Here is a 26281-nt window from a genome sequence, read left to right on the forward strand (position 1 = left end):
CAGTTTCTTTTCGGCAGAGGTAAGTTTAGATGCTTTCTAGCGAGGGCGAAGATGAACCCGTTACCCTAATCGTCGATGACGGAAAACACATTCCAGCACCCGATTATGACGAAGTGGCAAAATTCCAGCTAAAGATAAACAAAGCACCGGGTAATGAAGGACTAACCGCCTAGCGATTCCAGCATTTAGCTGAAGTGTTGGTAAAGAGCAGGCAAAATAACTATGGCCGGACGAGTGCATCCAGACTGGCACTGCCCAAACCTGTTCATATTTCCGCGGAATCAGACTGATTACTATCGTGTATAGAGTTCTATCTAGCGTAGTGTGCGAAAGACTCAGCCCAAAGTCATCAAACTGAAAGGGCCTTATCAGTGCGGCTTCAAACCTGGTAAACCTACTATCGCTCAGATCTCCACGATGGTCCAGATCCTGGAGAAGATTCACGATAAAATAATCGACACTCACCATCTTTTTGTCGACTTCAAAGCAACCCTTGACAGCGCGAAAAGTAATTGCTTCTTAGCTGCTATGTCTGAATTTAAGCTCCATTCAAAGTAAATAAAGCTCTGCTAAATGATCCTGAGTAAGACAACCAGCTGCATAAGGATTAAGAAGGAGCTCTCGGAGTCATTTGAAACCAAACGTATGTTTTGCGGTAAACGAGGACATGAGGACATGACAAATTATTTGCTGTCCCCCAAGGAAGAACTGCCGCATGCGCACCTCGGCAGCTACGTCAATGTTGATTAATATAAATACGAAACTTTCAAGTACTTCGTCCATCTGGGAAACAGCATTAACAGCGATAACAATGTCAGTTTAGGAGTTAAATGGAGAACAACTCTCGACGAACAAAAATCATGATCTACCAGTCGCTCATCGTACCTGTCCTATTGTATGGCTCGACATTATAGACGGTGTCGAGAGAAGAGGAGAGAAAAATTCGTAAGATTCATGGCCCTGCACATGATGTCGACGGCGTGTATCGAAGGAGGTATAATGATGAGCTTTACGCAGATATGAAGATAGTGCTGAAAGTAAAAGCCCAAAGGCTTCGCTAGCTAGGTAATGTTATGCAAATGGTTAGGTTAGGTTGAACTGGTCGGTCAATAAAGTCCTCACATAGACTGAATGAGACCAACCGGAAGAACCCCAATTAAGTGCCAGGACTTATGTTATAGAATAACTCCGTCTTCTTGCCAAATACCTGAAATTTTCAAGGACCTAGCTTAATTGCTGCCTCGAGATTTGGTAACTCTGCATATAGTTGGAACCTTGATCTGGCGACCGCAGAACAGGAACACAGAATGTGCTCAACCGTTTCTTCCTGCAGCTCGCACCTTTTACACCTGCTGTTACTGACGAGGCTTAACTAACCCAATACTGTAGCGTAGAGTTGCAGATCGACTGCATATGTCGAGCTCAGCGGAACAGAACGCGTAAGGATCGCATGGCGCCCCCCCTCCATCTCGCATTACATTTCGAGGCTAAATCACGTATCCCTGCAGTGCCTAGCACAATATCTTTAACTCTTCGTCATGCGCGCGTATTTTAGCGCTCATCTAATCGCATCCCGTCGCATTCATTACGTTGTCAACTTGAGTACTTATGACGCATTTACTTACATTTGCACCTTGTTAATTAACGCGATTGCAAGTTGCGAACGTGATACTTCCCATGTGGGCCCATCTACCAAGCCGTTATGCCACCGCCGCTGCCCCTGTTCCAATTACTCTCCTATTAACCAGATATTCTTCAAGTCAGTCGTTGGCGGCTGTTTGATGCTAGAGTTGGTTGAATTAATAGATTGTAATGTGATTGGTATTGTGATGGGGGGGGGGGGGGGGGGAGGGGGGGGGGGGTAGTTGAGTGAATGCGCTTGAATGCATTGACAGATCGATGTGTTGGTGGGCGTTCGGTGGGTGGGTGCCACGAGCGCGTGTTGTGGTTGAAAATGTGTGTGAGCGTGAACTTACATCTCAAGCATTGTCTCACTCCGAAATCTGTTAACTCGGTTCTTAAGCAAAGCGCAGCTGTGATATACAAAGTATGTAGCTATGTTTCTACCTCGAGTTGTGAATTTATATCACTACCGAAGTCTTGGCACATAGTTGCTGGTATTTGTGTTGTCAGTGCCTAAGGTGTTGCTGTTGATTCTGATGTGTTGGCAGTGCAATGTCATTTATAATTTTTTGCCATACCTTTCGAAATCTCAGTATAATAGTGTTGTATTTGTATGTATGCACAAAGATGTGATGTATGACATTCTTGATGTGAGCATGCGTTGTGAGTGGATTTCCAGCTCACTGACATCACACAATACGTCAGCTTTTATTCCCAAATCACTCTACTCGTACCAATGGTTTCATTGATTTTCTTTCAAAAATACTACAAAGCGTTCCGCCCAAACCAACGTGGCTTGTCTGCTCGAAAGGCTTTTGCTTCATGGTACAGTAATGTCTATGCTCGCTAAGTACAGTGTTGTATTACATTATTATATTTAATAATTTAGCTGGTTTTTATGGAGATAAGCATCTTCATTATGTCACCCAGGCAGGCAGTGCGTGCCTCTCAGTCTCATAGAAATACTTCTACGCTAGTGAATTTTTGCATTGGAGTCTTAAATAGTCTGGGAGCCAAAAACAAGTTTTTGTTCCTGGGTATTAGGCACATAAAGGTAATGAAGAGGCGGATTACCAAGCCAATTAGGATATTTTAGAAGCATTTTATGGTCCAGAGACTTCCTGAGTATTGAAAAAGGCACGCAGTAGAGATACCATAAATAACTGGGAAACAAATCAGTTCAGAAAACACTGGATTAAATGTCCCAGAAAATGACAGGCCACATTTTTTATACTCCCAGCAATAAGAGTGTCTCATTGTAATCACTCAGTCAGCTGAACTGAGAGGACCTACAAGCTCTAATAGGGTACTATACGGGGCACTGTAGTCGACGCTGTTACCTAGGTAAGTTAAATCTATAGGATATTTATATGTAACGCTTTTGTGAGCTGGAAGGTGAAACGCCGGTTCACATTTTCTGCAAATGCGTTGCTCTGGCAAGGCAGAGACTCTCCCATTTAGGTGGTGTGACTCTTAGGCCTCTCGTGTTATGAAGTAGGAAGTCTGAAGAGGTACTTAAATACATTCAAAGTCTTCACACAAAATCTTCATGCATCTTCTATCCAACCAAGTAGAGCAATGCAATTATCACAGACAAAAGTGAAAAGTTGTTGGATCGAAGTTTTTTGGGACCACAGGAAGATCAGCTTGTGGCAGGAATATACCTAAGACTAGTCCCAAACTTCCTCAACTACACTGTGAGCTGTGTGGTATTAAATCAGTATGAATCAAATCAGATCCTGGAACGATTCCCGGTAAAGAAATATTGAAAATTTAGAATCAAATTTTTTAAATTAGAAAAAAGGCCGCCCACGGCTGTACACTGTGAGTGTATTTCTGCCATGAAAAACTTCTCAGTGGAAACTCGTCTGCCTTGCTGATACCTAAGGCATAAAACATGTAGGTCATGTTTCGACCTGAGTAGTGCTTATTACTGGAACGTACCAGATCTATATCCGGCAAGGAACCATCAACATTGACAACACTCCCCAAAACCTTCGGGAGTGTCTTTAGCGCTCTAGAAAAAACACCAGGCTAGTTCCAGTGAGATGCACACACTTATCGATTAGGGCATCCTCTGAAGTATTTTTGGGTATATAAAAACAATTTTATCGTACTGACCAGCGAACAAAGTAATAAATGGCAAACCAACCATAAGCAATGATAAGCGGAGACTCCCTATATAGGGGTTAAGTTCTAGGCTATCCAGACTGGATGGGATTCAAGATTCAATTTGTAGCTTCTCCAACCCAATTTTCAACCTAATCTACAGAATCCTGTTTATTTCGCAGGCGAGGTTCTGTCGATATCTGACTCTTCAAGAAGAAGAAGAATAAGAACGCTAACTGTAACTTTCAGACAGTTCATCTAAAGAATTTTTCTCACACTAAGAGCCAGTTAACGTTAATCGGATCTGTTATGTGCTTGTGATATTTATATCTTAGCCTTAACAATCATATTGTAAGTTGTTATTTCTTCGGACTGGAGAATGGACAGACAAGGAGTCTCGTTGTGAATTATACAAAATTATAATAAGAAAACGCTCGATCAAATATATTAAAAATATAAATTAATTTGAGTTACGACGACACACTGTTCCAGATCGGCTTCAAATCCGCACGCACAAATTGGTGCATTTGGTATTTTACCCGCCGGTGTCATGTCATGTCACATCCTAATGAATAAGGATAAGCGAAACTCTTCAAATAACAAGTGTTGAAATAATTATTTTTTTTTCGTTGCAAAACCTCCACCTTAAGCTATGATAGCGTCGCGCAGTAAAGAGTTTGCTTTCTTTCATACATCTATGAATGATGTAAGTACGAGTGCATGAGCAAAACTTTACTTAAGATGCGGTGGGCGAATGTCACCTGTGTCAAAGCACCATTAAAATTATGGCGACGTGTTTAGCTTTCCTTTTTCTGTAATTTTAACATCAGGTGGAAGGATTTCATTGCTAAAGGAGATGTTAATTAAGAATGGCATTGAATGCGACTAAAAATTATGTATGCGGTGAGAAATATGAATGTGAGTAACTGAAGTTACGAGAGTAATTCAAAAAAACTGCACCCTGACCAACTAGCTAACGACATCCTGTATTCTATCCAATGGTTTTTCCCGTAAGCAGAAAACTTTTAGCTATTCAGTTCATGGACTTGCAAGTACATAATTTTGAGGTGTTAATTAACAGATTCAACTAAAATCCGTGTGAAAGAGGTTGCTCTTTCAACCAACTTTTATTTTATTTTTTTCATCATAATCTAATACCAAATTAAGTATTTCTTCACCAGTCTCTCCCAAATCAGTGGAGGTCCCCCTCTCTGCTTCCAAACACGGTTGTTCATAAAATACTGTAAAGAATTTACTGCAAATCCTCTTATTTGCCCTTCTGCTAAGTTCGAATCACTAAACTGTTGAATAAATAACTCCAATATTTAATAATTGAAAATGGCCTTTATTAAAGTACTTCACAATAAATAACTCTACTATTGCCCGACAGATTGCGTGCTTAATCAAAACTGAAAAGTAGCGCCTCTACCTTTGGTGCTTTTATACTCTGTGATTTCCTCCGTGCATCTTCTAGGCGCTTCCAGAATTTACTTAGTTACCGTCATATAATTATAACTACAGATGCACGTATATAGCTTCTCATATACGTGTATTTGTGAGCGGCACTCCCACAATTACCATTGCATACTTTTGGGTGCATCTCAGATAAGATATCTATCTGCATGTGTTTGTGCATATCTTCTCTGCTCCGTGTACGTACATATGTGTAGACATAATGATTTATTCGTTTATGTAGATACATGATTGATTTATGGATGTGCATACAGTCGCTGCTTAGCATCGGCTTAGAGATGGCAGCACCCTTAAAAAAAAAAAATTTAAGGCGCGATAACGTCCGAAGAGATCTAAGGCCGAGCTTCTCTTCCAATTTGCGTCGTGCTCCTCTTGCTTTTCCCTACAAATTGGCTGGACGGGACCTACATGTTTTATGCTGACTCCGAACGGCATCTGCAAGGCAGATGAGTTTTCACTGAGAGTTTTTCATGGCAGAAATACACCCGGAGCGCTTGCCAAATTGAAAAACCTTATTTCTAAAATTTTGATGTTGCTTTGCCCGGAGTGTGAACCCAGCGCATACGGTGTGGTAGGCGGAGCACGCTACTATTACACCACGGTGGCCGCGGTAAAGCATTTTGGCCTTTATTAGCTATACTTTGTTCATATCAGCATAAAGCTCATATAGATCGCCGTCATTTGCAGAACTATAAAGCATCTTCTGGAGAAATTTTCTCTCGAATACTGCCTTTGTCTCTGTACACCACCCATGCTTCTGAGATATAAAGCAGGAGAGAATCAGTTTTGTTTGTTGTTCGTAAATAATGACGTGACTGCCAAAGCGCGAATGTTTCGATTCTTACTTTGATGACACCAGGAACTTCACTCCTAATTCCACATTTTTGCAAGTACCATCGCTGTTTATATCTGCCGCTATAATTATTTCTTATTAAGGCCCGCACATCGCACTACAGGAAGTTGCCTTGTCTAAGGCTTCGCTTCGTTTCCATTTGATCGAAGAGATCTTTCCACGGATTTGGTATTGCTGATTTATATTGGAACGATTTTCTGTCATCCCTTGTCGAATTTAGTTAACGGGATGTATGATGGGAAATCGCTCCGATATACATCATTTATACACCCTCACGGAAAGTCAACAAAACAAAATAAGTTGGTATTGTTGCTTAACGTTATTCGGCAAAGCCTTATTAACTTTGCATGGATTATAAGTTCAGGTATAGGAGCATACAAGCTATAGTGGTTGTGAATCTGCAAACATTTTTCACAAAAATTTAAAAGCTTGCTTACTTTCCTAATTGGCGCTTAACCGTTTAAACGGTTATGGCCGTCCAACAAGGCGCACAAGTCGGTTCTCCTCTCTGTCAACCAGCGCCAATTGGTCATAAGAAGGGAGTTTAAAACGTTTTCCAGCTGGCCCTTCCAGCTGAGTGGAGGCCGCACTCTTCCTCTGCTTACATTGGCGAGTTCAGATAGAAACACTTTTTTAGCCGGAGCATCATCTTTTATTCGCATACAGCTAATCGTTAAATCTTCTTCGGTACTTGCCATCGCCAACGCGTAGAGGTCCATAAATCTTTCGAAGAAATTTTCTCTCGAACACTCCCAGAGCCGCTTCATCTGATGTTGTCATGGTCCATGCTTCTGCACCATATAGCAGGACGGGTACTATAAGTGACTTGTAGAGCATGTTTTGATCGTTTGCCAAGAGAGGACTTTATTTATCATTTGCCTACCTAGTCCAAAGTAGCATTTATTGGCAAGAGTAATTCTGCGCTGAATTTCAAAGTAGATGTTGTTGTTACTGTTAATGCTGGTTCCCAAATAAACAAAGTCTTTTACTATTTCCAAATTATGGCTATCAACAGTGCTGTGTTTTCCAAGGCGCTGACTTTTTGCTCGATGACAGCAGGTACTTTGTTTTGTCCTCATTCGCCATCAAACCCTTCTTTACCGCTTCTTATTCCAGTTTGAAGTAAGCAGAGCTAACAGCGCGGATGTTTAGGTCGATTATATCAATACCATGAGCATATAAATAAATAAAACAAGTAAGGACGGGACTGTCTTCGGCTGTGCCGAAGACTTCATAGCTTTCATGAATGGGGCTGAACAATATACCTATCCCGTTCGTAATCTCCAAACAATCGGATGTATAAGATAGGAAATATATAGTGAACAGATGTACATACCTAAGCGATTTTTAAGATAAATATAAAATAAAAAATGGCAAACACCCCCTTATCTGAACGATCGGTTGTATGGGATATATAGCTCCGATCGACATGATTTTTACAGGAATTCTTCTATGATATATTAGAATACATATCGTCAAATTTCACGTTTTATATTGGAAACTAAGGGAGAAATGGCTAAAAATATTTCTATCTGAACGATCGGTTGTATTGGATATATACTATATATAGCTCTAATCAAAGTGATTTTTTCAGGATATTTTCTATGATATATTAGAATATATATCACCGACTTTCACGTTTATACTTTCTAAATTGGAGCAGGAATGACCAAAATTTACTTATCTGAACGATCGGTTGTATGGGAGATATATGTTATAGTGGTCCGATCCTACCGGATCCGATAAATATCTAATATAATACAAAAATACATCCTTGTGCAAAATTTCATTGAGATATCTCAAAATTTGAGGGACTAGTTTGCGTTCAAACAGACAGACGGACGGACAGACGGCCGGACAGACGGACGGACAGACGGACATGGCTATATCATCTCAGTTCGTCGCCCTGATCAATTCGGTATACTTAATGGTGAGCCTATCTTCTATATTTCTCAACGTTACAAACATCGGACCAAAGTTAATATACCATTTCATGTTCATGAAAGGAATAAAAATAAATGTAAGGCGCGATAACCTCCGAAGAGATCTAAGGCCGAGCTTCTCTTCCAATTTGCGTCGTGCTCCTATTTTTCCTATTTTCCCTACAAATTGGCGGGATGGGACCTACTTCTTCAATGCGGACTCCCATTGGCATCTGTAAGGCAGATGAGTTTTCACTGAGAGCTTTTCATGGCAGAAATACACTCAGAGTGCTTGCCAAATACTGCCGAGGGGCGACCCCGCTTAGAAAAATGTTCTTCTAATTGAAAAACTTGTTTCTAAAGTTTTTGATATTGCTTTTTCCTGGGGCGTGAACCCAGGATCTTCGGTGTAGTAGGCGGAGCACGCTACCATCACACCACGGCGGTCAGTATGTAATTGCGCGCTTTTATAGAATATTATTCCAGAGCGGTTAAGTAACAATTCAAAAGAGAATTCCTTGTTTCTTGCACCATGCTTCAGGCTATTTGTTTTTGATGCCCTTAATAATAATTTCACTATACAAAAAGGAAACCCTAATCGGTGTTTTTTTTATTTAGCTCACCCTACTATATATGTATGTGCAACATATAAACAAATTAAGTGCTCAGGCAATCACGTAATTCTTATGGCTACCTACCGAGATCGTTGTCATCGACCACAGCCAGATCCGATACTCACTGTGTTGGTAAACCATCCATTGAGTGCTCAATTACAATTTTTCAACTTTCGATACAAATAAGTACATACTTACATACCTTTATAATTCACATTTATCGACCCAATAACACGAATTCAATTATTGCATTTATTTCATTCATTATTTTTATAAATATTTTGATACAATTCAATTATGTTGCAAACACACGCACACAACAACACAACACAACAATACACACGTACACATGCATATATACATAAACACTCAAGCAATCAGTGGTGAACATTTGTATACACAATTATTTGCTTTTAAACATTCAATAAATATTTATGTGTGAATTAATTATTTTATTAAAATGACCGCAGAAACTGCACTGGCAATGAAAATTGTGGCAAGCAAATGTTCGTAGAGGCACCCTCAACCATCATTGAAGGACCATCAGCATGATGATGAATGACGGCGCTAGCGAAATGATAATATAGCAAATCGATTATGAAGTTGGTAATTTTGATATTATTTACGCTATAATTGCAATATATAATTTTAAAATCGCCGATTTCAAGTGTTGTATGCAACGCTTACGTTCGCCCGCCAGTGTTTGGTGGCGCCACAAAATACAAAATTTTAAGTGCCCAATGTTGACTGTTGTTTTGAATATGGGGCGTGTACGGCGGATATACGCAAGCAAATACGTACGCACATAAATTAATAGAAATCAGAAAACAAAAACGGAAGCGGAAATGGAAATGAATGAGGATATTCCTTTACGTGCAGCAAATAACAGCGCACACTATGGATACATAAATACATACAAATATTGAAAGGGTTATGAATATTTGCATGCTAAATTGTGCGGTATAGAAAAGATTTGAGCAGTGGATGTCACGATTCATGATAAAGATTTTAAGACGGCCGGATTGTCTATAACGGGGAACGTAATATAACTCCCATTTAATATTCCAAATAAAATCTCAAGCACCAAACTACCTCAATATGGTCCGACCGCAAAAAGCATAACACTACCACCATTCTAAATGCCCTAAACGTTCAGATAAATTACGGACTGAGCCAGCAAAAACCTCATCATAGGTCGGCGCTTGTGGCTTTTGACTAGTCTAAAGCTTTTGACATAGTCAACCACGGCATACTACTGCAAGATATAGAAGATTCACCGCTTCCCCCTTGTCTAAAAAAATGAATATTCGCCAGCCGTCGGTTCAATTTTGGAGCGAAACCTCAAAACCTAGAATATTAAACGAAGGGGCCATAGGGCGGTGTTCTATCCCTACTTCTCTTTAATTTCTGCATATCAAAGCTGCCTTTCCCACTTGAACGAGCTATTATCATTTCCAATGCCGACGACAACACAATAATGTAAACTAGATCAGACCCTTGAACATACGAATTACTTTCTGAAATAAACAGCTGTCTCCCCTGTCTTTCCGGTTTCTTCACCTCGCGTAACCGAATATACGTTCACTTTGTTTACGACATGGATGCCGCAAACATTGGACGTTCACGTCAATGGCACTACGCTACCGACTGTCAGCCACCTAAATATCTTGGATGCAACGTTTGCTAACATTCTTATCTTCAAGGCGCATACCTCCGAAATTGTATCTAAGGTGCAAAGTCGCCTGCCGGTGGTACTTGGGGAAAGGAAAGAACTCTGGTGGAACTGATAAAGAAACTGGCCGGCCGCTCATGTGCTACTAATCGCCGGTCTGTTCGCCTAGTCTAAAAAAACACACACATCTAAAAGGCTGTAAGCCTGCCAATATGCTGCACTCCGAACTACCACGGGATGTCTTCTTATGACCCCAGAACATCATCTAAATAGTGAGGCAAAATAGCTCAACATAAAAGAGAGTAACGAAATGCTGAACAAACAGTTTTGCTTAATTTTCACAAACCTTGACACCCTTAGCAAATAACTGCTTGATCTAGCCACGCCTCCAAGAGGGATAAGAAAATATCTATGATGAGGTCGCTGACCTGCCTACGCAGCCATTTGATTCAGATAAGCTTAAGAAGGCCCTTGGCCAATTCCGGTGAACCCCGTTATCCATATAAACTATCTTCTATTCCAGAAGAAGAAAGCGCACTACAAAAGGGACACGAGTCGCTCTGGCTTAATTTCGGTCCGGATGCTGTAACAGGTTAAACTCTCACATGACACCAACCATCTTTTCAACTGTAAAGTGGAACATACGCCTCTAAAAGCAACACCTTTATGGTCCAACCTTTTTGACACTGATAGTTTCTTTGGACTCCTGTTAGAGGACTTGATGAAGATTTGTGAGTGTTCGCACCTATTGAATGGGGCGAAGCACTGCTAACACAAAAACAACCTAAGCAAACACGAGAAAATCCAGCGTATACGTGAGGTACCTATGAATTACGTGATGGTTACTTTGCTGCTTTTTGGCCCACCACTCTCCTTGCGTAATACTGACTCTCTAGGCATGCCACATAAGTTATGCATCTCTCCTCTACATAATTGTGCTGAGAAGAATGATTGCACCAGAGTTTGTTCCCTCAACATTAAAATATATCCTTCAAGGTGCGATCAGTAGATAACACACCTGGGCTGTCTCAAATCTAACTAATGTTAACCTAAGCAAGACAGCGTTGATAGTACATCGGTAAGCCTAACAAAGAAATTTGTATTAAAGGAATTGTACGTGGAACTGGCTGGTCCGTGAGGACCTCACATGAGTCTATAGTATTTAAAATAAAACTAAAACAAGTAAGGAAGGTTAAGTTCGGGTGTAACCGAACATTACATACTCAGTTGAGAGCTATGGTGACAACATAAGGGAAAATAACCATGTAGGAAAATGAACCGAGGGAAACCCTGGAATGTGTTTGTATGGCATGGGTATCAAATGAAAGGCATTAAAGAGTTTTTTATGAGGGAGTGGGCCATAGTTCTATAGGTGGACGCCATTTAGGGATATAGCCATAAAGGTGGATCAGGGTTGACTCTAGAATGCGTTTGTACGATATGGGTATCAAAAGAAAGGTGTTAATGAGTATTTTAAAAGGGAGTAATCCTTAGTTCCATAGGTGGACGCCGTTTCGAGATATCGCCATAAAGGTGCACCAGGGGTGACCCTAGAATTCGTTTGTACAATATGGGCATCAAACGAATGGTGTTAATGAGTATTTTAAAAGGGAGTGGGCCTTAGTTCTATAGGTGGATGCCGTTTCGAAATATCGTCATAAAAGTGGACCAGGGGTGACTCTAAAATGTGTTTGTACGATATGGGTATCAAATTAAAGGTATTAATGATGGTTTTAAAAGGGAGTGGTGGTTGTTGTATAGGTGGTCGCCTTTTCGAGATATCGCCATAAAGGTGGACCAGGGGTGACTCTAGAATTTGTTTGTACATTATGGGCATCAAACGAAAGGTGTTAATGTGTATTTTAAAAGGGAGTGGGCCTTAGTTCTATAGGTGGACGCCGTTTCGAAATATCGTCATAAAAGTGGACCAGGGGTGACTATAGAATGTGTTTGTACGATATGGGTATCAAATTAAAGGTATTAATGAGGGTTTTAAAAGAGAGTGGTGGTAGTTGTATATGTGAAGGCGTTTTCCAGATATCGACCAAAATGTGCACCAGGGTGACCCAGAACATTATCTGTGGGATACCGCTAATTTATTTATATATCTAATACCTACCAAGATTTTAAGGGTTTTTTATTTCGCCCTGCAGAACTTTTTCATTTTCTTCTACATAATATGATAGGTGTCACAACCATTTTGTAAAGTTTTTTCTAAAGTTATATTTCACTTCAATAAAACAATCCAATTACCTTACCATGTTTCATCCCTTTTTTCGTATTTGGTATAGAATTATGACATTTTTTTCATTTTTCGTAATTTTCGATATCGAAAAAGTGGGCGTGGTCATAGTCGGATTTCGTTCATTTTTCATACCAAGATAGAGTGAGTTCAAGTAAGCACGTGAACTAAGTTCATTAAAGATATGTCGATTTTTGCTCAAGTTATCGTGTTAACGGCCATGCGGAAGGACAGACGGACGACTGTGTATAAAAACTGGGCGTGGCATCAACCGATTCCGTTCATTTTCACAGAAAACATTTAGCGTCATAAAATCTATGCCCCTACCAAATTTCAAAAGGATTGGTTGATTTTTGTTCGACTTATGGCGTTAAAAGTATCCTAGACAAATTAAATGAAAAAGGGGCGGAGCCACGCCCATTTTGAAATTTTCTTTTATTTTTGTATTTTGTTGCACCACATCATTACTGGAGTTGAATGTTGACATAATTTACTTATATACTGTAAAGATATTAAATTTTTTGTTAAAATTTTACTTTAAAAAAATTTTTTTTTTAAAAGTGGGCGTGGTCCTTCTCCGATTTTGCTAATTTTTATTAAGCGTACATATAGTAATAGGAGTAACGTTCCTGCCAAATTTCATCATGATATCTTCAACGACTGCCAAATTACAGCTTGCAAAATTTTAAATTACCTTCTTTTAAAAGTGGGCGGTGCCACGCCCATTGTCCAAAATTTTACTAATTTTCTATTCTGCGTCATAAGTTCAACTCATCTACCAAGTTTCGTCGCTTTATCTGTCTTTTATAATGAATTATCGCACTTTTTCGGTTTTTCGATATCGAAAAAGTAGGCGTGGTTATAGTCCGATATCGTTCATTTTAAATAGCGATCTGAGATGAGTTGTCAGGAACCTACATACCAAATTTCATCAAGATACCTCAAAATTTACTCAAGTTATCGTGTTAACGGACTGACGGACGGACGGACGGATCAATCAAATTTTTTTTCGATCCTGATTATTTTGATATATGGAAGTCTATATCTATCTCGATTCCTTTATATATGTACAACCAACCGTTATCCAATCAAACTTAATATACTCTGTGAGCTCTGCTCAACTGAGTATAACGAGATATATTTCATACAACTTGTGCAAGTCAATCGACCCTAGTACGGAAACTTATGATATGGTTTTACACAGCAATGTTAATTCTAAACTAGCATGCAGTCCTCTCCCCAGTACTAGGGGTTGTAGCAACTTACAAGATAATACTCCAGAATGGGGTGAACCCTACATAAGTTTAACAGCTGTAGGTTAAGGTACTCGAATCAAACAGTTTAAATGCAGGGACTAGAAGTAATGGCTTCCTCAGAAGCTTATCCGGTGTGCATTCGATGGTTTTCTTTGGCACGCATTGAATTCTTTCAACCACTTCAGTGTGAGGTATCACTCGAGAAAGTACTAAACAGCGATATATTACATAGCTCTATACAGATAGGTCCAAATTGGACCGTGGTAGGTGCCTTCCCCGAACAGATAAAATTCTTATTCTCCTTCCTGCTCCCGAACTCAGATAATGTCTTCACAGCAGAGTCTACGTCTTCCTATTGGGGAGTAATGAAAGTCGTCCTCAAGCGAGGGCTCATATCTTTAAAGAGAGAAGATTTTATTCTCACGATTGGCATGCTAACTGGACACTGTCTTATGGCGTCACATGTTTATAAGTTAGGCCTCCTCAGTAACAGCAGATGTAGGAAGTGCGAGCTGTAGGCAGATATGGTTGAGGACGTTCTGGGTTCTTGTCCTGTGCTTGCCATGGCAATGCTCCAGCTATGAGGAACGGCAAAGTTCTTATATTTGCTAGGAGGACGGAGTTATTCTATACAATAAGTCCTAAATAAACGTATATAGTGATTTATCTGTAACAGCCCTTAAGAGAATTTTTTTCAGGTTTTAAGAATGCACCTTGCAACGGTTGCTATTGCTATATTGAACTGAAAAAAATAAAAGGAATTTTTGATCTGAATAAATTTCTTGAATTTTAATGTAGCATCAAGTTTTAAATTTCCCGTTGATATACGTACATACTTGTTTCACACAGTCCTAAGTTCGGTGTGTATTATAACAGATTTAGAACGAAATACTTTAATCGGAAGTAGAATTTTACTATTTGAATATACTTGGATGTGAAGAAAGCGATATCACTAATGCTAGCATGTAATACAAATAGTCGACATAGATGCAAACATAGAAATATGTGATAACATAGAAACAATCTCAGCAATAACGGAAAAGCAGCAGTACAGCCTGAATACTGAAACACTCAACGAAAATGCTTTTCAAGGATCCACTCGAGCCCGTTCACAAGTGTCCTTTACATGTTAGCGAAACCACTAGAAAATATGACGCGTATGCTGAAGTATGCAAAAACATGGATAACAAGTAAGGAAGGTTAAGTTCGGGTGTAACCGAACATTACATACTCAGTTGAGAGCTATGGTGACAACATAAGGGAAAATAACCATGTAGGAAAATGAACCGAGGGAAACCCTGGAATGTGTATCAAATGAAAGGCATTAAAGAGTATTTTATGAGGGAGTGGGCCACAGTTCTATAGGTGGACGCCATTTAGGGATATAGCCATAAAGGTGGATCAGGGTTGACTCTAGAATGCGTTTGTACGATATGGGTATCAAATGAAAGGTGTTAATGAGTATTTGAAAAGAGAGTAATCCTTAGATCCATAAGTGGACGCCGTTTCGAGATATCGCCATAAAGGTGGGCCAGGGGTGACCCTAGAATTCGTTTGTACAATATGGGTATAAAGCGAAAGGTGTTAATGAGTATTCTAAAAAGAGACTGGGCCTTAGTTCTATAGGTGGACGCCGTTTCGAAATATCGCCATAAAGGTGGACCAGGGGTGACTCTAGAATATGTTTGTACGATATGGGTATCAAATTAAAGGTATTAATGAGAGTTTTAAAAGGGAGTGGTGGTAGTTGTATATGTGAAGGCGTTTCCAGATATCGACCAAAATGTGGACCAGGGTGACCCAGAACATCATCTGTTGGATACCGCTAATTTATTTATATATGTAGTACCTGCCAAGATTTTAAGGGTTTTTTATTTCGCCCTGCAGAACTTTTTCATTTTCTTCTACTTAATATGGTAGGTGTCACAACCATTTTATAAAGTTTTTTCTAAAGTTATATTTCGCGTCAATAAAACAATCCAATTACCTTACCATGTTTCATCCCTTTTTTCGTATTTGGTATATAATTATGGCATTTTTTTCATTTTTCATAATTTTCGATATCGAAAAAGTGGGAGTGGTCATAGTCGGATTTCGGCCATTTTTTCCACCAATACAAAGTGAGTTCAGATAAGTACGTGAACTGAGTTTAGTAAAGATATATCGATTTTTGCTCAAGTTATCGTGTTAACGGCCATGCGGAAGGACAGACGGACGACTGTGTATAAAAACTGGGCGTGCCATCAACCGATTTCGCCCATTTTCACAGAAAACAGTTAACGTCATAAAATCTATGCCCCTACCAAATTTCAAAAGGATTGGTTAATTTTTGTTCGACTTATGGCGTTAAAAGTATCCTAGACAAATTAAATGAAAAAGGGCGGAGCCACGCCCATTTTGAAATTTTCTTTTATTTTTGTATTTTGTTGCACCATATCATTACTGGAATTGAATGTTGACATAATTTACTTATATACTGTAAAGATATTAAATTTTTTGTTAAAATTTTACTTTAAAAAATTTTTTTTTTTAAAAGTGGGCGTGGCGCTTCTTCGATTTTGCTAATTTTTATTAGGCGTACATATAGTAATAGGAGTAACGTTCCTGCCAAATTTCATCATGATATCTTCAACGACTGCCAAATTACAGCTTGCAAAAATTTTAAATTACCTTATTTTAAAAGTGGGCGGTACCACGCCCATTGTCCAAAATTTTACTAATTTTCTATTTTGCGTCATAAGTTCAACTCATCTACAGAGTTTCGTCGCTTTAGCTGTCTTTTGTAATGAATTATCGCACCTTTTCGGTTTTTCGAAATTTTTGATATCGAAAAAGTGGGCGTGGTTATAGTCCGATATCGTTCATTTTAAATAGCGATCTGAGATGAGTGCTCAGGAACCTACGTACCAAGTTTCATCAAGATACCTCAAATTTTACTCAAGTTATCGTGTTAACGGACGGACGGATGGACATGGCTCAATCAAATTTTTTTTCGATCCTGATGATTTTGATATATGGAAGTCTATACCTATCTCGATTCCTTTATATATGTACAACCAACCGTTATCCAATCAAACTTAATATACTCTGTGAGCTCTGCTCAACTGAGTATAAAAATGTTGCAACCATCATGCAAAATACATACACACACATGCATTCATATGTTTTACATACAATGAAAATTATTTACATATAGAAGTACATAGAAATAAGTGGCAGGAAGTATTTGTATGACAATCGAGCAGCTCAAACACGATTCAAATGATATGCAAGCCAGCAAGTCCACATCAGCCACACAGAATGAAAAATCTTGAAAATTGTAATAAATATGTACACACCTATGTATACAAATGCATTGCCCAAAGGAAAAGGAGTTTCTCGGGAGTATCGGTCTCTCGCGAGATTCTCGTATTTCGTACCCAAGCGAGTATTTCGAGAAGATATCGTAAGCTCTCTATTTGACACTGCCAATGCAGCGACTTAATTAAATATCGGGAAGCTTACGAGCTGTATGAGTATTTCGAAATCGAGAATCTCGTTAGAAGCCAACTTGTGAATCCCTCGGGTCTCACTTGTGCTCGGGAAGAAAGCTTAAGCGACTAAATTGAATGTCGTGGAGCTCGCGTGCTTAACGAGTATGTCGAGAGTCGAGAATATTGCGAGAAGCCAAGTTTTCGACTTATCCAGTCTGGAAATTGTCAATTTTGTCCGAAAAGAAATCGTAAGCACTATTAAGAATTAACATTAGCTCAAACCTTTAAGAATTTAGATGTAGATTTATTCTACTACTCATTAGGCTAGTTCACATAATATTAGGAGAGAAGAGAGAGGTAATTTTATGCACTGTGGGCCAAACGATGTTGTTTTCGTTTTTAAAGCAACGAAAATTAATGCTTAATATGCCGTTAGGTTAGGTTGAACTCGACGGTCAATAAAAGCCTCACATAGACTGAATGTGTCCATAATATTAAAAGAATTTGTTTGACGAACAAACCGAAAAACCCCAATTAGCATCCATCCCTCGCGAGCGCAGGACACATACACCGAACATGCTCAACCGCTTCCGCCTGCCGCCGCCAGACGGCAGTGTTTACTTAGTACGCACATCATAAGCGTTAAGTCTTCTCTCTTTACAGATATGAACAATTTTGTAGGTCTAATACCGTCGGATTCGCATGTGATCTAAGAAATTTTGCAGCTCCGCGCTTCTATTTAGGGGAAGTAGAGGTGTGAGTGAGAGTGGGAATGGGAATGAGAGTAGGAGTGGGAGAAGGAAAAGAAGGGATATAAAGCAAATAAGAAACGAGAGAAATAAGTAAGTGAAGAATAAAGAAGAAAAAGTAGTAAAATAGTAGTCCATTGGGTAGCATAGGGCGTGATAGTTTGTAGGGAGGTCCATTTTTCAAATATAACAAAACCCACCTTGGCGTCATAAAACCTTAAGCTATAACATATTGACAACATTTTTTTTTTATAACATATTAAAAGCTCTAAAAGATTATGAGCTGTTTCGTTCGTGCCTGACTCAAGAATTTGATAAATTAAGGCCTTTAAAAAATCTTGGAATTTGAAAAGCGACAAACTTTTAGCTGTAAAAACTGTCTTAAAGCTTAATTTTAGGTCTTGAAGCTTGGATTTGTTATTTGAAATTGGGTAATTGATTTTCAATTATCAAGAGCAAACATGCAAAAGTTATTAGCCTGATAGTTAATCAGCAAGCCCAACGTGCGGCGACAGTAAGCTTTTAAGTACATTACACTCAAAGCAACCTTAATGTTAACAATAGCTTGTCAAGGGGGTTTGTTGAAAAGTAATCGAAAAATTGTAAGTGTAAGAAAGTGGGTAAGCACTAAATAATCACAGTAAGAAAAAAAGTTGAATTGAGTTGCTTAACGTGTCGCTTGCCCAGTTAATGTATTTGTTACACAATGGCAATTACTAATTTATTGTAGTTATTGTAGTAATTACTGGGTGTACGTATGTTTGTGTATCATATCAATTGACAGGCATTGTTCATTAGTACAAAATTACACCGACATCAATGGCACCTTTTGAACTAGTCAACCCAGCCCTTTTTTATCTTTCATCCATCTCGCCTACCGCCCCTCGGCCCCTGACCTCATTTTCAACATCATTTTGCCATAATACTCTTACACGTACTAAGTAGTGTACAAGAGTAGGTAGGTAAAGTTAATGTTGCAAAATAAAATCATTTTCTTTACACCGCACAAGTGCACTATGCACCGCGCGTTGCATGTTGCAGGTACGTGTTGCAAGTACAAATTTCGATTATGGCGGCATAGTTCACTGGCAGCAGATCAATCAAAATCAACGACAATGTTGCAGGCGTTGCAACGGTATTTACAGGGCTAGTTGTATAGTAGTGCGGGCAAATGATTTGAGCAAAACCCGCTTTGTCTTTCGAAGATTTTCCGCTGATACATACATGCATAGCAACAACAAGTTTATAATGTCAATATCTGAAATGCGTTGGTTCTTTGACGATTGGGGTAACGATTTTCTTAAAAAACGTGATCACCAGCGAAAACGCTACGGGGTCAGTCATTCAGATGCTAACAGCAAAAAACGAAAACAACTTTACAATAGCAATAAGGGACACAGCTGAATTCGGTACAAATTTTAGCAATCGGCCATTATCTACTAGAAGCAAAAAGACGGTAACAAATTTCGGTTATAATGCAATTTTTATACCCAATTGTGTATTTTAATAATTGGATTTGGGGGTTTAGTGCTTAACTAACTAACCAATGGTCACCGACTCAATAGACAGGACAACTAACACCAAAATACTACAGAAAATCGCCCGTCGGAAATGATCTGGGTCACCATTCGATAATTGTTTTTAATTTCTGTTACATTTGTTGTGGTTAACGGACGAATTAGACATTTTTATTATGGATAAGTAGGCAGTATCATGTCCTCTACCAGGATTTACTTCCGCAATTATATATAAGTTGGAGTGGGAGTGAGAGTTGAAGTGCCAGTAGGAGTGAGAGTGGGAATGAAAGTGGGAGTAAGAGTTGGAGTGAAACTGGGAGTGGGAGCTGGAGTGAGAATAAAATGAGAACGGAAGTTGGAGTGAGAGTGAGAGTGGGAATGAAAGTGGGGGTGAGAATTGGATGGTAATGGAATGAGAGTCGGAGTCAGAGCGGGAGTTAGAAAGAGCGAGGGTGAGAGTGGAAGTGAAAGTGAAGTGCGAGTTGGAGTGAGAGGTGGAGTGAAAGTGGGAATGGAAGAGGGAGTGAGAAATGCAGTGGGAGTGGGAATGGTACTAAAAGGGAGATAAAGAATGGATAACAAAAAGAAGAACAAGCAAGGAATGCTAAGTTCGGGTGTAACCGAACATTACATACTTTTAAATTACCTTTTTTTAAAAGTGGGTGGTGCCACGCCCATTTTTCAAAATTTTTAGTAATTTTCTGTTCTGCGTCATAAGGTCAACCCACCTACCAAGTTGTGAGCTCTGCTCAGCTGAGTATAAAAAGGAATAATAAATTATATGGGAATAGTATAGAAAGAAGACGGAAAGCGAAGCTTAATTTTGAATATAGTCAAACCAATTTTGAATAATTTCATCTGCCCTAATGGATTCCAGTCAGAGTAGGCTTAAGTCATGGGAGGAAAGAAGGAAAAACTTGAACGATTACATTCAATTTTATATCCAATCTCATAGGCATCTGCAAGGCAGATGAATTTTGAGAAGCTTTTAATTACAGAAATGAACCCTGAGTTGTTGCCAAACCACTGTCGAGGGACGACACCACTTATAAAAACCTTTTTTCAGAAATTTCGGTGCAACTTTGCTTGGGAATTGAACCCAATACATTTGGTGTGGTGGGCGGAACACCCTACAGCCACACCACGCGGCCACGGCTTTAGACATGCAAGTCCGACAAGTTTGTAATGTAATGAAAAAGCAACACACCACAAATTGGGAGATAAGCTTCCAATGTGCGAAACGGGGAAGAAGGGCGTGTGTGGTGGATTGTGTGAAGAATGGTTACATGTGTTGTGTAGCTAACGGCGGACAATTTTCCAAGGACGGCCATTTCAACTCAACCTGACCGAACCTAACCAAACCCACCACCTACCTCTCTCAAAAATTCAAATTGGAGAGTTTTAAGCACTTCCAATATATAGATGAACCTCAAGCCTTCAAGCGGTTTAATTGCAAAAGTATATAAAATATCTCATAACGTGGTCGTAAGACTGCAAAGAGAAGCTTTGGGTGGGTGGTATCTTATTCGGTTATGTAGCCTTGTGGTAAGCAGCTCACCATAGTCAAATTTCAAGACAAAACATCAGTTTTCTTGTATACAATGACAATTGCAACAACTAAACCACGACCAACAAAAGTTGTCTAGTTGCAGCTAAAACAAATTAAATCAATTGCAGTCGCACTTTACTCAGCTGCTGTGCTGCAACTGCTCGCTTGTCACAACAATACGGTATTTAACTGTAACGCCAAAAATGCAACAACTATTGCTAGCATTATCACGCAGCAACAGCAAGAACAGTCAAAGTGACAGCTTCGATCATTTGCATAGCTTTGAGGATTTTCCCAATAGAAATACCTAATTCGGTTTCGTTGCATTGATCGACTACGGTTTTGTTTTGATATTGCTGCATTGCCTTTGTTGTTGTTGTCAGGGCCGTACCGGAGGTCGTGAGGGCCCTTGTGCAAAATTCACTTGTGATTAGCGTTACAAAAAAATAAATATTCTCATATCACTACATTTGATGACTAGTAAATTAATGACTAATACTCAATGTAAAATCTCAGAAACATTATAACTTCAAATTTTCTTGCACATATTGTGAGTTTATTGTGTCTCTCATTCTAGAAAAGTTTTTTTCTACTTTTCATACTCGCAAAATCATCGATTGTTTTTGAAAAATCAATTTTCCGAGCTCTTTCATTTTCAATAGATAGGACTGCCAGACCATTTAATCGTTCATTAACCATCGAACTTCGCAAACAATTTTTGATCAAGTTTAATTTTGAAAACGATCGTCCAGCGGTGGCAGTTGTTGCTGGGATGATCAAGAACATTATGCAGGCAGTATAGAGATCTGAAAAATTTGATATCAGTGAACTGTTTTCAATTACAAGAAAATCTGCCAGCTCTTTGATTCATTTGACTTATTTTTGAATTGAACGCAGCATTCATTAACATCAACTGTGCAGGAAACAATGGGGATATGTGATCTGGAATCTTTTGAACGAATTTTTCTGCCTCTACTCTTATTTCGGATTCACTTGCAGTAGCAATGAATTGAGGTTGTACAACTCTATACGTATCCAGAACCATAGTAATTCCTTGAAATCTGTGCTTTAACTGTGACCAAATCGTTTCAACCATTGGATAGAAAATTGAAACCTTGAACAATTTTTCAGGATCAGTCAGTCTTTCATCTTCGCAGAGCCCATCAAAATATTTTTTGATTTTTGATTTTCTTTTTTCTTCAAATTTGTTACTGATACTTAATTTCGCACACAGTTCAGAAGCTTCTAAAACAAATTCGTTAAAAGAATGCCGAGTTTTGGTTACTTCTGAGAAAGCATTTTCCAGGTAGTCCTTGGATGTAAAAAGGTTAAGTTCTTTTAACTGAAGAATTAGATAATTTTCTGACACTAATAGTATCTCATTCGGCACATTCGCAAAGTCGATTTTCGCTCATCCACAGTTTAAAATCCAAGCGAAGCCGAAAATTTTTAGTTGGTGGTCTAAATCGACGTTTAATATGTTTAGAATACGGTATTTTACTCAATTTCTTTCTTAGACGTCCATCCCGATATCTGCTTTTGGATTAGAATTTGAATAAAATAAATAAAAATTAAAAATTTCCCATAATTTAGTGTATACATTTTTCGGTGAAGTTTTTGCGACTCGGCGGTTTGCGGGCCCTCGGAGCTGGCGCAGTCTCGGTACGGCCCTGGTTATTGTACTTACTATGCACTTTGCAGTTTCAATTTCGATTTACCACTGCCTTTGTGTTTCGTGATTGCAATGGGGCAGATGGTAATCGCTCATAATGAGCTCAACTTAACTGCATAAACGAAGTTTAATCGTGCAGGCCGAGATGGATTGGTATTGATCTTTCGCAAATAGTCGTTAAATTACTGGCTTATTATATACACAACTCATCGAAACTGCATTAAGGTACTTAACGTTCTCACAATATCCACATGTACTGTGTAGGACGTTTTTTGTTGCACAATGTATTGTGTGCGTCATTCAAATGAGCGATCTCGCAAACTACTGATCTTGAGTAATATAAAAATTAAAATTGTTGGCAAGGCTTTTCTCTTAAAATGATTTTAAAACAATTCGATTTCAGATTTAGTATGTATCCATATATAGATTGGTAACAAGCATCATTAAGGTATAAGCCCGACCATCTCGGGAACGTTTTAACATGACCACATTGAACCTTCTGAGGTATCCCGCCCCACCCCTAGCTTCAAGCGAAGCTTGTGATCGCCAGAGCCTCAGCTGCTTAAGAAACAATGTTCGCCACGATTGGTTTGCGCTCCACAACCCCTAGAATCAATTGAGTATTTGAGTCACCTCTTACGACGGGCATACCTTCTGTGGGTATATATGTATATTCTGAGCACCCTATCATCCCTGAAAACTGTTGAAATTTGATAATTTCCTTAAGATATACAGATATTTGGAACTCGGCGATGTAAGAGGTGGTTAAGCGCAAGATATAGCTTTTAAGCTTCCAAAATTATCTTAACCTACTGTTAACCTCAACTACTCCCTGGTGATCACATGCTACTAACGGAAGAAGAACTGGCCTAGAAGCTTCAATGTGGTCATATTGTTATAGATATCATTTGGATTGTACCTTGAGGTGCGACCTGGGTCTATGTCCAAATAATGGCTATCAATATCCCCAAAATATTCTTGGTGTATCTTTATCGCTGCTACCAGAACCACAACAACAGATTTTCCATTTAAGGAACTTAATAACTTAAATGACAAATTTAAAGGCGATAGGGAGCCAAAAGAGGCTGCACCCTTGACGGTAGAGCATAACCTTGTTGGATAGCAGCACCCTGCCGATTCGCAAATCATTCGCATGGGACAAACATATTAAGTACTGTAGCCTTACTGCTTATGGTCAATCTTAAAGTCTGTTTCAAAACCGACAAAACACCTTATTCCTTTGGGAATAAATTCTTTTGGATGCGAAGAAATAGCATCACCTGCGCGCTAAACGTCATAAATATGAATCTGTTTTGTTCCAATGTGTGTACTGCTTTGGAAAATGATCCAGTGATCTGGTAGCTTGTAGGATCTGTTTATTTCGAGATCAGCACAGTTTACCACCGACCCCACACCTTCCAATACTTTGGAACCATATGTGTACACATTTATCGCATCGTCCGCCATTTGAGCAAAATTGCGTTAACTATCCACCTCTATTGTGGCTTTAAGAGCCACCTCGAAGCGCAGATAGGGAATCAGGTAGTCTGTTTATCCTGTAAGCATAGAAAAAATCCGAACTTCATTTTAAAGCTTGCCAATTTGTAGCCCTTTTAAAACGTTTATTAGGTATAACTTGTACTGAAATGTTTGATTTGGAATAAAAGATGTGAAAGGTTTGGTAGTCAAACCTTAATTCTTTTTATTAAATAAATTCTTTCCCTTTTATAGTTATTTACTTAACCTATACATTCATAATTATCTTAATACTAATAAACTAAAAATATGTACATTGGTGATGGGGTATGCATACATGTAGGTTTGTATACATTCTTTGTATACATGTAGATTTGTATGCATGCTTGCATACATGTAGATTTGTATGCATGCTTGCATACATGTAGATTTGTATGCCTGCTTGCATACATGTAGATTTGTATGCATGCTTGCAAAGTCAGCAGATCAATGTGAGTATTTGGTTAATTCCCATTATTGGTTGTATGTAAATAATAAGCAGAATTTATTAGCTGTGAACGGACAAGGCTTTCATATTCGGCATTCCTTTGATGTTAGCTAACCGCTGGGTTAGTTCAATAATTTATATTGTATAATATTGTAATATGATTATTACTAAAATGTATTTGGCATAGAAGTACATGATGCGTAATGCCACAAGTGTATTACATAGGTGGGTATGACGCATATTGCTACAGTACCCCCAAAACATAATAATGTTGTACCTACTAGAGGTATACGCCGATCACTTAATCGGCGGCGGCGGTGTGGCCGGCGCGCCGACAAAGTGATCGGCGCAAATCTGTGAATTTAATGGCTGGACCTCAGAGTATCACATTGTCTACAACTAAAGAATATGGAAACATACTGCTGACGTCAGTGGTACGTTTGACGATCTGAAACAATATGCGGATGAGTATCTGGAAGGCTTGTAAAGCGAAATTATAAAAAAATAATATTTGGAAAGGTTTTGATTATATGTATTTAAGGAAATCAACGTTTCGGTCATCCCGGAAAGATCCGCGGTTTTTGCCTCGAACTCATACCTTCGTCGACGTCACTTGCCTAGAGGCTTTAGGTGTAGCTCCGAAGACTTTCTGATGGATGTTTTTGTCGCGCTATGCTTCCGAGCAACACCAAAAAAACACTTTGAAACGTTAGAGAGTAACTATTAGGCCAAGGATGCCGCCCTCGAAATTATAAGCAGTCTAAGTGGATATCATTGGGTAATACATGGGTCAGTATCTAAATAAATTAAACTTTACAAGGACCGTGGATAAAAGTTTTAAAATGTAGACAAAAATTTGCAGACGTTTGTGTTCGATACGTTGACTTCAATAGTCTTCGTTTCCTAATTTATGATATAAGAGCTCCTTATGTGTGACCGCCTTCAGTTTTCAGACTAGTTCGACTATGCCCTACGTTAAGGTAGTAGAACACCCGGTCATTTGTTCGACTGTCTTGAGAAAGCTTTTGCTTCACCACTTTGAGTGTTCTTGCGAAGGACAAAGCCTAACCTTGTTAAAAAATGTGCCTACGTCTTCCCATTTGTAACAGGAGCCGTCACGTATTGGTCATATTTAAAAATGGTTGATAGGCTACATCCAATGTGATTCAATCCAAGGGACTAGTTGGGGATAGGGTCGCCAACTTTAGGAAATGTCGAACCGGGAGACTTGGGGAGTGAATGATGACGTATGAAAATCAAAATTAAGATTTCAGACGCTATTTTATAGCTAAGCAAATAATGTGATTTTTCAAACCCTTCTCATATGTGTTGAAGATATATGCAACTTAGGTGTGAGCTGAGAATCACTTCAAAGGAGAATTTAAACCAGTGGAGCCTACTAAACGATTTTGCATCACTGATTTCGCTTATTCTTTCAGCAAATCGGGATATAAAATCCGGCACTTTTTCGGGTACTTGCTTTTTAAATAACTTGAGGACAATTTGAAAATATGTGAGACATTTTGGGACATTTTTTTTAAATTTATTGTTCTTTATTAATTTTTTGAAAAAATTGTGCGAAGTGAGCATTTAA

The sequence above is a fragment of the Eurosta solidaginis genome, chromosome 5, assembly GCF_040869045.1.
Source record: "Eurosta solidaginis isolate ZX-2024a chromosome 5, ASM4086904v1, whole genome shotgun sequence".
NCBI lineage: Eukaryota > Metazoa > Arthropoda > Insecta > Diptera > Tephritidae > Eurosta > Eurosta solidaginis.